Source organism: Suricata suricatta, chromosome 5, assembly GCF_006229205.1.
Source record: "Suricata suricatta isolate VVHF042 chromosome 5, meerkat_22Aug2017_6uvM2_HiC, whole genome shotgun sequence".
Lineage (NCBI taxonomy): Eukaryota > Metazoa > Chordata > Mammalia > Carnivora > Herpestidae > Suricata > Suricata suricatta.
In genome coordinates, this window is record NC_043704.1 from 133395836 (window position 1) to 133407356 (window position 11521).

Here is an 11521-nt window from a genome sequence, read left to right on the forward strand (position 1 = left end):
TTAGTCTTACTGATAATGGATCATTAACTTTTTTACTGAAATTATTAAATAACGAGTTAACCCCTAAAGTTATGTGATCTGGTTGAAAGAGCATGGCATTGTGTAGCAGAGACCTTCAAATCCAATTCTTGCCTTATTGCTGTTGGATTGCACAGACGTTGGGAAATTCATTTAACTCTGGATGGAAAGCAACTATAATTTCTTTGTCTTCCTCATAATATTAACAGGTCAAATGACATATAAGAACCATTTGAAAGTGCTGTATGTTGGTCAACTTGAATCTCAGACCACAAACTGCGATTTCCCAAGATATAACTATTTCAACAACTGAATTTAATTTCTATTTTAAACTTTCATTCTTCTGGATATGAAAAATTAACCTCAGTCAATTCAGGTCCTTTCCTATTTCTGCTACATTTGTGCCCTTGATCCCAGAAGGGCTGCACAGTGCCAAGGCACTGCGGTGGTCTTCACTGTCACTTGTGCCTGCTGACATCTGCCACGACTGCCCCTTGCCTGACTCCAAATGGTCTCTGATTGTCAGTTCCTCCAGGTCACTGCTGCATCTTCCATAACTGCAAAGCCACTCCAGGTCTGGCAAAACTTGCAAAGGAGAAAGAAAACAGTAACCAGAGAGGTAAAAGAACTGACATAAAGATGTGTTATGGAAGCAAAGGGAGGAGAAAACACCAACAGCAATGGTGGTTGGAGGCTTTAAGTAATTCAAATCTAAGAGAAAAGGAAGAACGAAATGGAGCTACAGAAAATTTTTGCAAGAATAGTTTCTGTTGAGTGGTAGATACACAACTCTAATCGCAGAGGTAGAGTAGAAATAGTAGTATGACAATTTTTTAGGTTTTTTTTCCTAAAAAAATACAATAGCAATTATCTTCCCCTTGGAATAGTATGAGAGTTATACTCAAAAGTTTTAATTTAGAATGCGATAATTTGAGTACATGAAAGGAGATAACTTCACATGGGTCAGCAAGACCTGTCCACAAGAGTGATTTTTTTAATAGTTTATTGTCAAATTGGTTTCCATGTAACACCCAGTGCTCTTCCCCACAAGTGCCCTCCTCCATCACCACCACCTCTTTCCCCCCTCCCCCTCCCCCTTCAACCCTCTGTTCCATTTTCAGCATTCAATAGTCTCTCAAGTTTTGCATCCCTCTCTCTCCCCCACTCTCTTCCCACTTCCTCTCCCTATGGTCCTCTGTTAGGTTTCTCCTGTTCTCCTGTTAGACCTATGAGTGCAAACATATGGTATCTGTCCTTCTCTACCTGACTTATATCGCTTAGCATGACACTCTCGAGGTCCATCCACTTTCCTACAAATGGCCAGATTTCATTCTTTCTCATTGCCATGTAATACTCCATTGTGTATATATACCACATCTTCTTGATCCACTCATCAGGTGATGGACAGTTAGGCTCTTTCTATGATTTGACTATTGTTGACAAGAGTGATTAAAATTCAATATTATTAAATGTTGTCTCCCTAAGTAAGATAAAATATTTAAGCCCATAATAATTAGGTGACCACTTCTCTGAACTAGTCTTGGGAGTAAAGAGCCAATGAAAATGAAATGCCTTCTTCTGCTGTAACAACCTCAGACAATATGTGGCCAATAAGCAATGAAGCAGGCACTACTGCTGATGGATAAGAGAGGGGAGAATATAAGTGGAATTGCTCTGGTTGCCACACTGTCTACTTTGCATGATTCTACAAGGCCAACTTGATTCTTTTTAATTTAAAGAGTACGATGTATAATTAAGTCAACCAGGTAGGAGTGATCATTATCACAGCATTCAATGCCACTTACATCTACACCTTGCAGAAAGGCCCAGACTATGAGAATACTGCACCATAAATTATACTCCTCTGGGACTATGAAATGGAGGCAGATATGAGTAAGTATGACCATGACTTTTTTTCCCCTTCCATCTTGATCCACCCATCCTAATAAGTTCACATTTTTTAAGTTTCAAACATGTATAAAAGAACACTGTATGTTAATTATATTTCAATAAAAAACCAAAGTTTCAAACATTTAATGCTAAGAGTATTCAATTCAGTTGAACAGTGGAGTACATTAAGAAAAACTTTGGTAAGTTTATTTTTCCCCTTAAATCTCCTGTCTAACTCAGATAAGCCATCCAGAATAGGAGGGGGAAAGATATGCTTTAGCAGCTTACATCAAATTGGCACAGTTGCAGACTCATAGAATAAATACAGCTCAAATATGCTTACATGTTATCTAGTATCTGGTATATAATATCTGCTCTAGTAGGAGTAAAGGGTAAAATGAGGCTCAAGAGCATGTGTGTCTTACTCAAGATATCATAATGACTGGAGTAGAGCCAGGAATAGAACCCAAATTTTCTAACATTAAGGCCCATAGTCAACAAGTATTTACTGAGTGCTTAGTCTATGCTAAAAACATCTGAGCCTCTGAGGATAAAGAGCTGAAAAATAACTTGGGCTATAGAAAACAAAGTGATAATTGGCACAACCACTTATGATGGCAACAAAACTTATGGAATGGATTAGAAACTCAATATTGTTAAGATGTCAATTCAATCACATTGGCCTATAAATTTATTGTAATCCCAATCAAAACCTTAGTAGGATTTTTGGTAGATATTAACAAGATTATAAAACATGTATGGAAAGGCAAAATACTAGAATAATCACAACCATTTTTTAAAAGAAGCATAAAGTTGAGAAATTCACACTAACTGATCTCAAGTCCCAATATAAAGCTGTGCCATTTGCAAAAGCATATGTAGACCAAGAGTGCAGACTAGACAGTAGACAGTCTATATATCCCCAAAACTATGACCAGTTGATTTTTTACCAATGCAAGACAATTCGATAAAGAAAGAATAGTCTTTCAGCATATGGTACTGAAGCAATTCAATATTCATAAAAAAGAATCTTTGATCCATACCTTGTACTATATTAAAAAAGTGACTGAATATGGGTCAAAGGCATACATACAAAGCTCTAAAACTTCAAGAAGAAAACAGAAATACATCTTTGTGACCACAAATTAGGCTAATCATGCATAGATAAAACACCAAAAGTGCATTCAATAAGTGAAAATATTGATAAACTGGACTTCATCAAAATCAAAAACTTTTGCTCTGTAAAAAAATATTATTAAAAGAATGAAAAGACAAATCATGGACTGGGAGAAACTATTTACAAAATAAATCTGATAAAGATCATGTACCCAGACTAAAATCTAAAAACTCAACAATAAGAAAATAAACAATCTCTTTAAAAGTGAACAAATGTCTAATGCTGGTGAATGTGCAGAGAAGCTAGATTGCTCGCATTGCTGGTGGGGATGCAAAATGGCAGTTTTCCATACTTTGGAAAATGGCAATTTCTTTTGAAACTAAATATGTGCTTACCATATTACTCAGCAATCCTATTCCTGGACATTCTGAGGAAAATAAAACATGTTCATACAAAAACCTATACATTAAAGTTTATAGTAGTTTATTCATAGTAGCTAAAAGCTGGAAACAACTGAAAATATGCATCAGTGAGTGAGTGGATAAACAAACAGCACTGCATCCATTCCACAGAATACCACTCAGTAATAAACATGAATGAGGGGCGCCTGTGTGGCTCAATCGGCTGAGCATCTGACTTTTGGTTTCAACTCAGTCATGATCTCATGGTTCATAGGGTTGAACCTTACATTGGGCTCCATGCTGGCAACAGGGGAGCCTGCTTGGGATTCTTTCTCACCCTCTCTCTCTGCTTTCTCCCTCTCTCTCTCTCTCTCAAAATAAATAAATACTCTTTACTTTAAGAAATAAAATAAATATGAATGAGTATTGATACATGCAACCACTTTGGTAGAGCTCAAAGTATGCTGAGTGATCAATTTCATATGCTGAAAGGCCAATCTCATGATTCCATTTACATTACCTATTGATACACCTAACAACTTTGGTGGAACTCAAGAGAATTGTTCTGGGGGGCAGGGTGGCAATATTTTCCCCACCAGTCTCTCAGGCAGGAAAGTGAAGAATTTTGTCTATGGAATCTGAACAGACCAAAGGAGAGAATCAAGGATTTGATATGATGGCCTTCCTAACAAACTTCCAACCTGATCATCCTCTATTGCAGCTCACAGTCAACAATTCCTACAAAAGTTCTCACAGCTTCTAAATTAGATTTTTTTATCCCTGACTCTTAAATAAGAATTGGCAGGGGGCACCTGGGTGGCTCAGTCGGTTAAGCATCCAGCTTCAGCTAAGGTCATGATCTCACAGCTCGTTGGTTTGAGCCCTGCATCAGGCTCTGTGCTGACAGCTAGCTCAGAGCCTGGAGCCTGTTTCGGATTCTGTGTCTCCCTCTCTCTCTGACCCTCCCCTGCTCACACTGTCTCTCTCTGTCTCTCTCTCAAAAATAAATAAAAAACATTAAAAAAAAAGAAAAAAAAAGAATTGGCAAACAAGAATTTCCAGCCATCTGAAGAAATATTCTAATCCAATAGATAAGGACTAAAACAAATAAATAGCAAGACTGCTGGGTGAAGATACTTTTCACCCATATATGCACACACAAATATACTCCGAGAAAAAATGAAATACATTGCACTCATGGAATAAGAACAGAATGCTATATTAAAAATAAAAAAGGACATTCCAGGAACAAGAAAGAAAGCAGAGAGATATAAAACATGACAAGAGAAACGGAGAAGTCAAGAGAAGAGTTGGACGATAAGTTCAGGCATGTATAATGTGTGAGAGAGAGAGAGAGAAAACATGAAAAAATAGAAAATAGGAGAGAAAAGAGAAGAAATTAAAGGATCAATCCATCCAACAGGTCCAAAAAAAAAAAGTTTAGAGAAAATGGAGAGCAGGAAACCATCAATGAAATAATTCAAGTAGAAGACAAACATCTTTACTACAGCAGTTTCACAAAATACTCTCAAAGGAAAAAAAACTCCTATGTCAAGAATTTATGAAAAACAAGCACATCCCAAATAAACATGAGATGTCTTTTCAGTGTATTGAGGTTATCATTTCTTGAAAGTGCACAGTCATTGTTATTGACACCAGGTCAGAAGGACAGGGACATTCACAACTTCTTCTCCTCATCAATCTTTTATTTTCATTTTATTTTTGATTGGGGTTTTAACCACAATTTAATTTAAAGGAACTGAACAAGCTCCAGCAGTGAAATCCAACAATTGATTGTGGCATATTATTTTATAGTAAAGGTCTATGTTTAGAAGAAAAGGCCCTACCCAATTTTCACCTTGAGAATATACATTTGTCAGGCTGACTACAGTTTCTTTTCCCTTTGGAGAGCTTATGGTACTGTCCATTCTGAAAAGACATCTTTTTTGTTTTTGATATTTGGAACTCTTAAAATGACTCTAATGGCACCTATTGGCAGTTCTTTGCTGCTCTGATGTGACTACAGGGGGACAACAATGGGTAGGTGCCATTGCCATTTCAGCACTTTCCCACCTCGCCCCGCCCCTGCCCCCATTCAGACGGCCTCATCAAAGAGACAGGGGCATTAACATGATGCAGGAGTGCCAGTTAGCATAAGAGGCCAAGAGCTCAGTAAGGGGGAATCCTGAAATTGTCTTCATTTCATCACTACAATAACATTTAAATCTGATCTTTTGGAACAAATTGTTCATCTGCAGCCAAGAGTCTGTTCTGTCTAATGCCTTGAATTACTTTCCTTCAACAAATATTCCCAGAAAATACATGCACAGGTCTATACTGTTTGAAGAGGCAATGTTGTACAAAGAGTAAACCCAAAAAAAAGCAGCTAAATTGATGGTGGCTCTAGATTTAATGTGACGGGTTCATGTCACTCTCCCTCTTCAAAATCCTTTGTGTTCGATTCAATTTTCCTTTGCTTTTTCGTCATCCTACTTCCTGGACTTCCTATTCTCAGTCCATGTCCAGAGTATAGATTTTGTGGACTGTTTCTTTTAGATAATAATTCACAGATGCAATAAATACTTAATCATCAAAATATTGATTTTTCTATATTGTATGGGTCACATTTTTTAAAAGTAGTCTTTGTGAGGTTTCGAATGTAATGTGAATTAAAACTTGATATTCCTATATTATTGCTAAATCTTCCTCCATTTGTCCCTTCATCACTTTCCTCTGTATCATACGTAGTCACTGCCCACCACCCTCTCCTGTCACATGTACGCAGGACATAAACTAGTATCATTTTAACTGAGGGATTTAGTAATCAGTAATGCAGAAGCTGTTAAAATGCTAAAAAATAAATGTAAAAGCTCCCCATTCACGGTCAGCAACAATGAAAAGAAAATAAAAGATTTAGGACCATGAAACCAACCAAAGAGATTATTTTAAGTGCCCAAGTTGTCTATCATATTAGATGTGACTATAATTAGAAAAAAGGTATGCCAAACACCTGTTCAAATTCCTTAGCACCTGCGTTTCCCGGAGTCCTACCAGTTAGAGAGTGACAAAGAGTCATATTTATAGAAACACAGTAGGTTTCTAAGTCTTCCCTCACCTATTACTGAGTATCTCACAGATCCTCTTGAAAGCCTCCCCCAAGGAATTCCTGCACGTCTCCGAGAGATGCCCCACTGGTGTTGAAGAGCAAGGCCTCTCAGCTACAACTTCTTCCTCTTTGCTCTGGCTTTAGCTCTGGCTCCATGTGGCACTATCAGCAAGCCTCCAGTCTCCGTGAAGCCTGGTGAAAGTGCAATTTCACTGATGCTGCCTCTGATGACATCTTTTATCAATGTCGCCTGAAGTCATGCTGTGCTCGTGTTGTGCTTTGCTGAAGCTGCCAAATTTCCAATATGGCTGGCACCCTCCCCCGCTGATTGCCCGGTGTCCTCAATGGAGCGGTGGCATTCTATGTTCTCTGCTGCAGCGCATACAACAGACAGCCTCACCTTTGTTACTCTCCACTAAATATACCTGGTTAGTGGTTCAGAATGCCACTACATGCACAGGACAAATAGAAATAAATTACTAGTTTATTTGTATGGACATATCCAAAAATGCTGTGCTACAGGTAAGCATAGGAGGCAAAGCAGATCCTCCCTTTTCTAACCTAAATCTTAGCCCTTGCAAGCCTGGGCTTGCACACAGAGGCATAACAGAGGCTGCAAACCTAACTCCATATCACTCACACAGTCTTACGTTATACACCCAATTACACACAGAGCAGAGAGAGCTTAGAAAGTGAGGAGGGCAGTCACTCTCACAAGTACTGCTTCGTAGAAGCCTTGCCCCTAGGACGTAGCATGAAATAAACTGAGAACGTATGCATATACAGGACATCAAGACCTTCAGTTTAGGGAATTTGACTTGCCCATCTTCCTCCTACCATGGGCTCTGCCTGGAGGGTTCTTCACTCTGCGCAGGCTGCGGGGCCCTAGCTTCTGTGGGACAGGAGGAGGCAGCAGGGAGCTGCCCTGATGTGCACCACAGTGATCCTTATCTCACAGGCATCCCTTCCACTGCTTGCTGAGACCAGAGTAAAACAAAGAAATTGTAACTGCGGACTAATCAAGGAAATCATCTAAATCTAGACCCACCTTTTGTGTCTGCTCAAATTCACAGCACCTTCAGAATACGGGCTGTGGGCTCTTCCCAAGCTAAGTTCATGGAGACAAAAAGGCCGGGAAGTAGAAGACTGGAAAAGGTATATCACATGTAAGCAAACTGCTCACTAGTAGCTAAGTCTCAGTGAACAAATTCTCCCCTCAAGATTAGCTTGTCCACCTCCCCTAACTCTACACTCCCTCAGGGGGTAGGAGGAACAAAATTTCATTCATCCCTCAAGCCCACTGGATACTAAGATAGGAACTTGAGGAAAGAGGCACAAATGTTTCTTCCCACAGATTTAAAAACAGTCAATACCTCTATGTCTTCCATATCACTTAGAATTTTGGAGAAATGTAACTTTCATTTTATTAGTAATCATCTCCTTCCCTTCTCTCTTTTCTTCTCCCTCCTCACTATAAGTCAAGCCAACATCCAGGCAATAACTAAGGATGATCTGCCTATGGTGTTGAAAATCACCCCCAGTTCACCTCCTCCTTGGAACACACCAAATTACCCCTATTTATAGAACAGTTCCTCCTGAAGAAGAGCCGACTGAACAGAATCTGCACAAAAAAAGAGAGAGGGAAGAGTGAAAGAGAACAGAAAGAGAGCTGGAGACATGGCAGCGAAGACGCCCACAACTGCAGTGGGGAGAAACCATACTGAGGAAGTAGGAATAGATTCTTCCCTCTTTCCCTGGACACAAGGTGGGGAAAAAGCCAAGGTTCACAAAGCAATTAGTACGTAAAAGAGCCAGCCCTGGAACTCCACCAAGTGAAAAGCTTTCTAGATGGGAGGGGTTGACAGACAGGGTCTGCACCCCCCCCCACCTTTAAAGCACAGACTAATACACAGTCTGGGTGCCCTCTACCTGGCCTGCCACCTCAGTGAGCCCAGGCCCCTAGCCCACACCACCCCTAGCCGTCCCAGCAGGCAGCCACAGGGTGGTGCACACTGGTTAGTGCTCATACAGCTTCAGCCGTCTTGCCAAGACGACAGAGGCACAAAGCAGCTGGAACACTCAAGGCCCACACCATTTCAGCTTCTGTCGGCTTACCAGGGCACTCTCGGTGCAGAGCACTCTGGGATTTCTTGGCTGATGTCTGCTTCAGATCCAGCCACCCAGTCAGGATGCCTGCTGGGCAGAGCACTCCAGAACACTCCCACCACACGGGCTTCATCTCCCCATACCTGGCCAGGGCACCCCTTGCACTGAGTACCCTGGGACACCCCAGCTTACACCTGCCAAGGCACCCCAAGCACAGTGCCCCAGGATCTCCATCCTGTACTGGGCCTCAGCTCCAGCCACCTCTCCAGGACACCTGTGTGGAGAGCCCTGGAACACCCTGGTTTACTCTACTCCAGCTTCAGCGGTCCTGTCAAGGAGGCTTCTGTGCATAGAGCCCTGGGTCTTCCTGGCTTGTAGCCCTTTAGTCTCAGCTGCTCTGCCAGGGCACCCTCTGCACAGAGAGCCCAGGGACCTCCTGGCTCGTGCCAGCCACGGCTCCAGCTGCCCTCTATGTGTAGAACTTTGGGACACTCTGGCTTGCATCCACTCTAGCCTTAGCTGTCCTGCCACGGTGCCCACTACCAGGAGAGCTCTGGGACCCCCACCCCTACCAGCCATGGCTTCAGCCAGCCAGCAAAAGTCACAAAGCACTCACAGTCAAGCATCCACATAGTAGAGGACCACACACAAGATCAGTCTTTGAAGTTTAAGACAAGAAGTTGTTCCATCTAAACCATAGAAACAAACACAGAAAGTCAAGTAAAATGGAAAGACAGAGGAATATGCTTCAAAAGAAAAAACAAGACCAAAACCTCAGAAAAAGAACTAAGTGAAACAGAGATGAGCAATGTGCTGAATAAAGAATTTAAAGTAATGATAACACTGTATGTTAACTATACTGGAATTAAAATAAAATAATATTAAATAAAAATTAAATTAGATTTAATTTTTAAAAAGAATTTAAAGTAATGATTATAATGATACTCACTGGACTGGAGAGAAGAGTGAAAGAACTCAGTGAGACCTTCAATAAAGAAATGGATAATATAAAAAAAAGAACTAATCAGAATTGAAGAATACAGTAAATTTTTAAATAAAAAAATATACTAAAGGGAATCAACAGTAGATTAGTAGCTGCAGAAGAATGTATCAATGATTTGGAAAACAGGATAATGAAAAGCAAAAGAATTTAGAAAGAATGAGGATAGTTAAGGGCTATCTTGGAAAATATCAAGTGAACATTCACATTGTAGGGGTCCAAGAAAAAAAAAGGAGAGAGAGAAAGGGGCAAAAAGCTTATGTAAAGAAAGAATAACTGAAGACTTCTCTAAACTGGGTAAGGAAATAGACATCCAGGTCCAAGAAACACAGAGAGTGCCAAACAAGAAATCCACACCACAGCACATTACAATTAAAATGCCGAAGATTAAAGATAAAGAGAGAATTTTAAGAGCAGCAAGAAAGAAGCAAAAAGTTTCATACAAGGGAAACCCTGAAAGTCTATCAGCTGACTTTTCAGCAGAAACATTGCAGGCCAGCAGGTTGTAGCATGATATAATCAAAGCACTGAAAGGAAAACACCGACAACCAAGAATATTCTACCTGGCAAAGTCATCATTTAGAATGAAGGAGGAATAAAGAGGTTCTCAGACAAAAGTTAAAGGAGTGTATCACTACTAAACTAGCCTTACAAGAAATGTTAAAGGGACTTCTTTAAGTTGAAAATGGCCATAACTAGACATAAGAAAAATTGTGAGTAAGAAAATGTAAAATATGTCAGCATGTACATAGAATGTGGAGGAGGGTGTGAAGGGAAAAAAAGTTATTTTTTCCCCAGACTGTGGTTGAACTTAAAAGACCATCAACTTAATACAAACTGCGATGTACTTGTGGTGTATTATATGAACCTCATGGTAACCACAAACCCAAAAACTGTAATGAATAAACAACAACAAAAATAAATAAAGAAAGAAAGAAAAAGAAAGCCAAATGTAACACTACAGAAATCCACCAATCACAAAGAGAATAAGGTCACCTTCTCTCTGCCAATGGTTGAGGGGTGTTATTGTACCAACATACACATTCCACATTTTCAGGAACAATTCTTTTTCAAAAGGTCTGCTAACATTCATACAGATTCCTGGTGAGCTCTCCCCTCCAGTCTTCAACACACCTTAATCTAGGGTAAGCATAATTCTGGCTTTGCTGCAAAATCAAGATGCATCATGAACTATCTCTGGCAGACATTTGTAGTTACCTATATTTGCCTCTTTCCAATTTACAAATGCATTTACATTGTTCTAGGCATATGTGTGACCTCTCTACCTGCCAAAAAGTTTTTTTGCCATAAAATAAATAACCAAAGACTTCATAGAAACATAAATCTGCTGTAATATATGCAACCCCTTGTACTCTTTCACTAGGCAATTGACTCTGATTATTTTCAGAGTTTACATAACCATCAACTGGGGAAATGCCCTTGTGGGTCCAGGCCTAAATTCTGGACTGCTACTAAAAGGTATTTTAGACTTTTTTTTTTTTACTTTTATGATGTAATTAGTAAAACAGCAAAGATTTGGATGTGTTGCCTTTGGACTGAATTATTTGCATACTGTCTTCAATGTTTCTGTAATTATTATACTTTTATATTTCTCAAATTATAAGGTCTTAATTGCACTTACCAAAGCAAGATCAAAAATAGCAACTGTTTTGATTAGCATTCTTTGCAAAGGAGTAAAACAACCCTTAGATTTAAAGACCTTTTTCTTAATATGCTTAAGATAAGGTAGATTGAATTTTGGAATACAGTTGTGAAATGAAGTTCTAAAGAAACATCATGTAGAAGGAACCAGCCCTAGTACTTTGCAAAGAAATACTACCATTGGGTTAAAATGGAAAACTGGAGCACCTGAGTGGCTCACT

At 39.6% G+C, this 11521-nt stretch overlaps 1 long non-coding RNA gene across 1 annotated transcript in view; it reads right to left on the reverse strand.

Moving 5' to 3' along the window:
* Positions 1-582: 582 nt before the first annotated feature.
* The window catches only part of LOC115292475, a 37794-nt gene continuing 26855 nt past the window's right edge, over positions 583-11521 (reverse strand). The window contains exon 3 of the long non-coding RNA XR_003909016.1: positions 583-603. This is a non-coding gene — a long non-coding RNA (uncharacterized LOC115292475). The remainder of the gene's footprint in view (positions 604-11521) is intronic.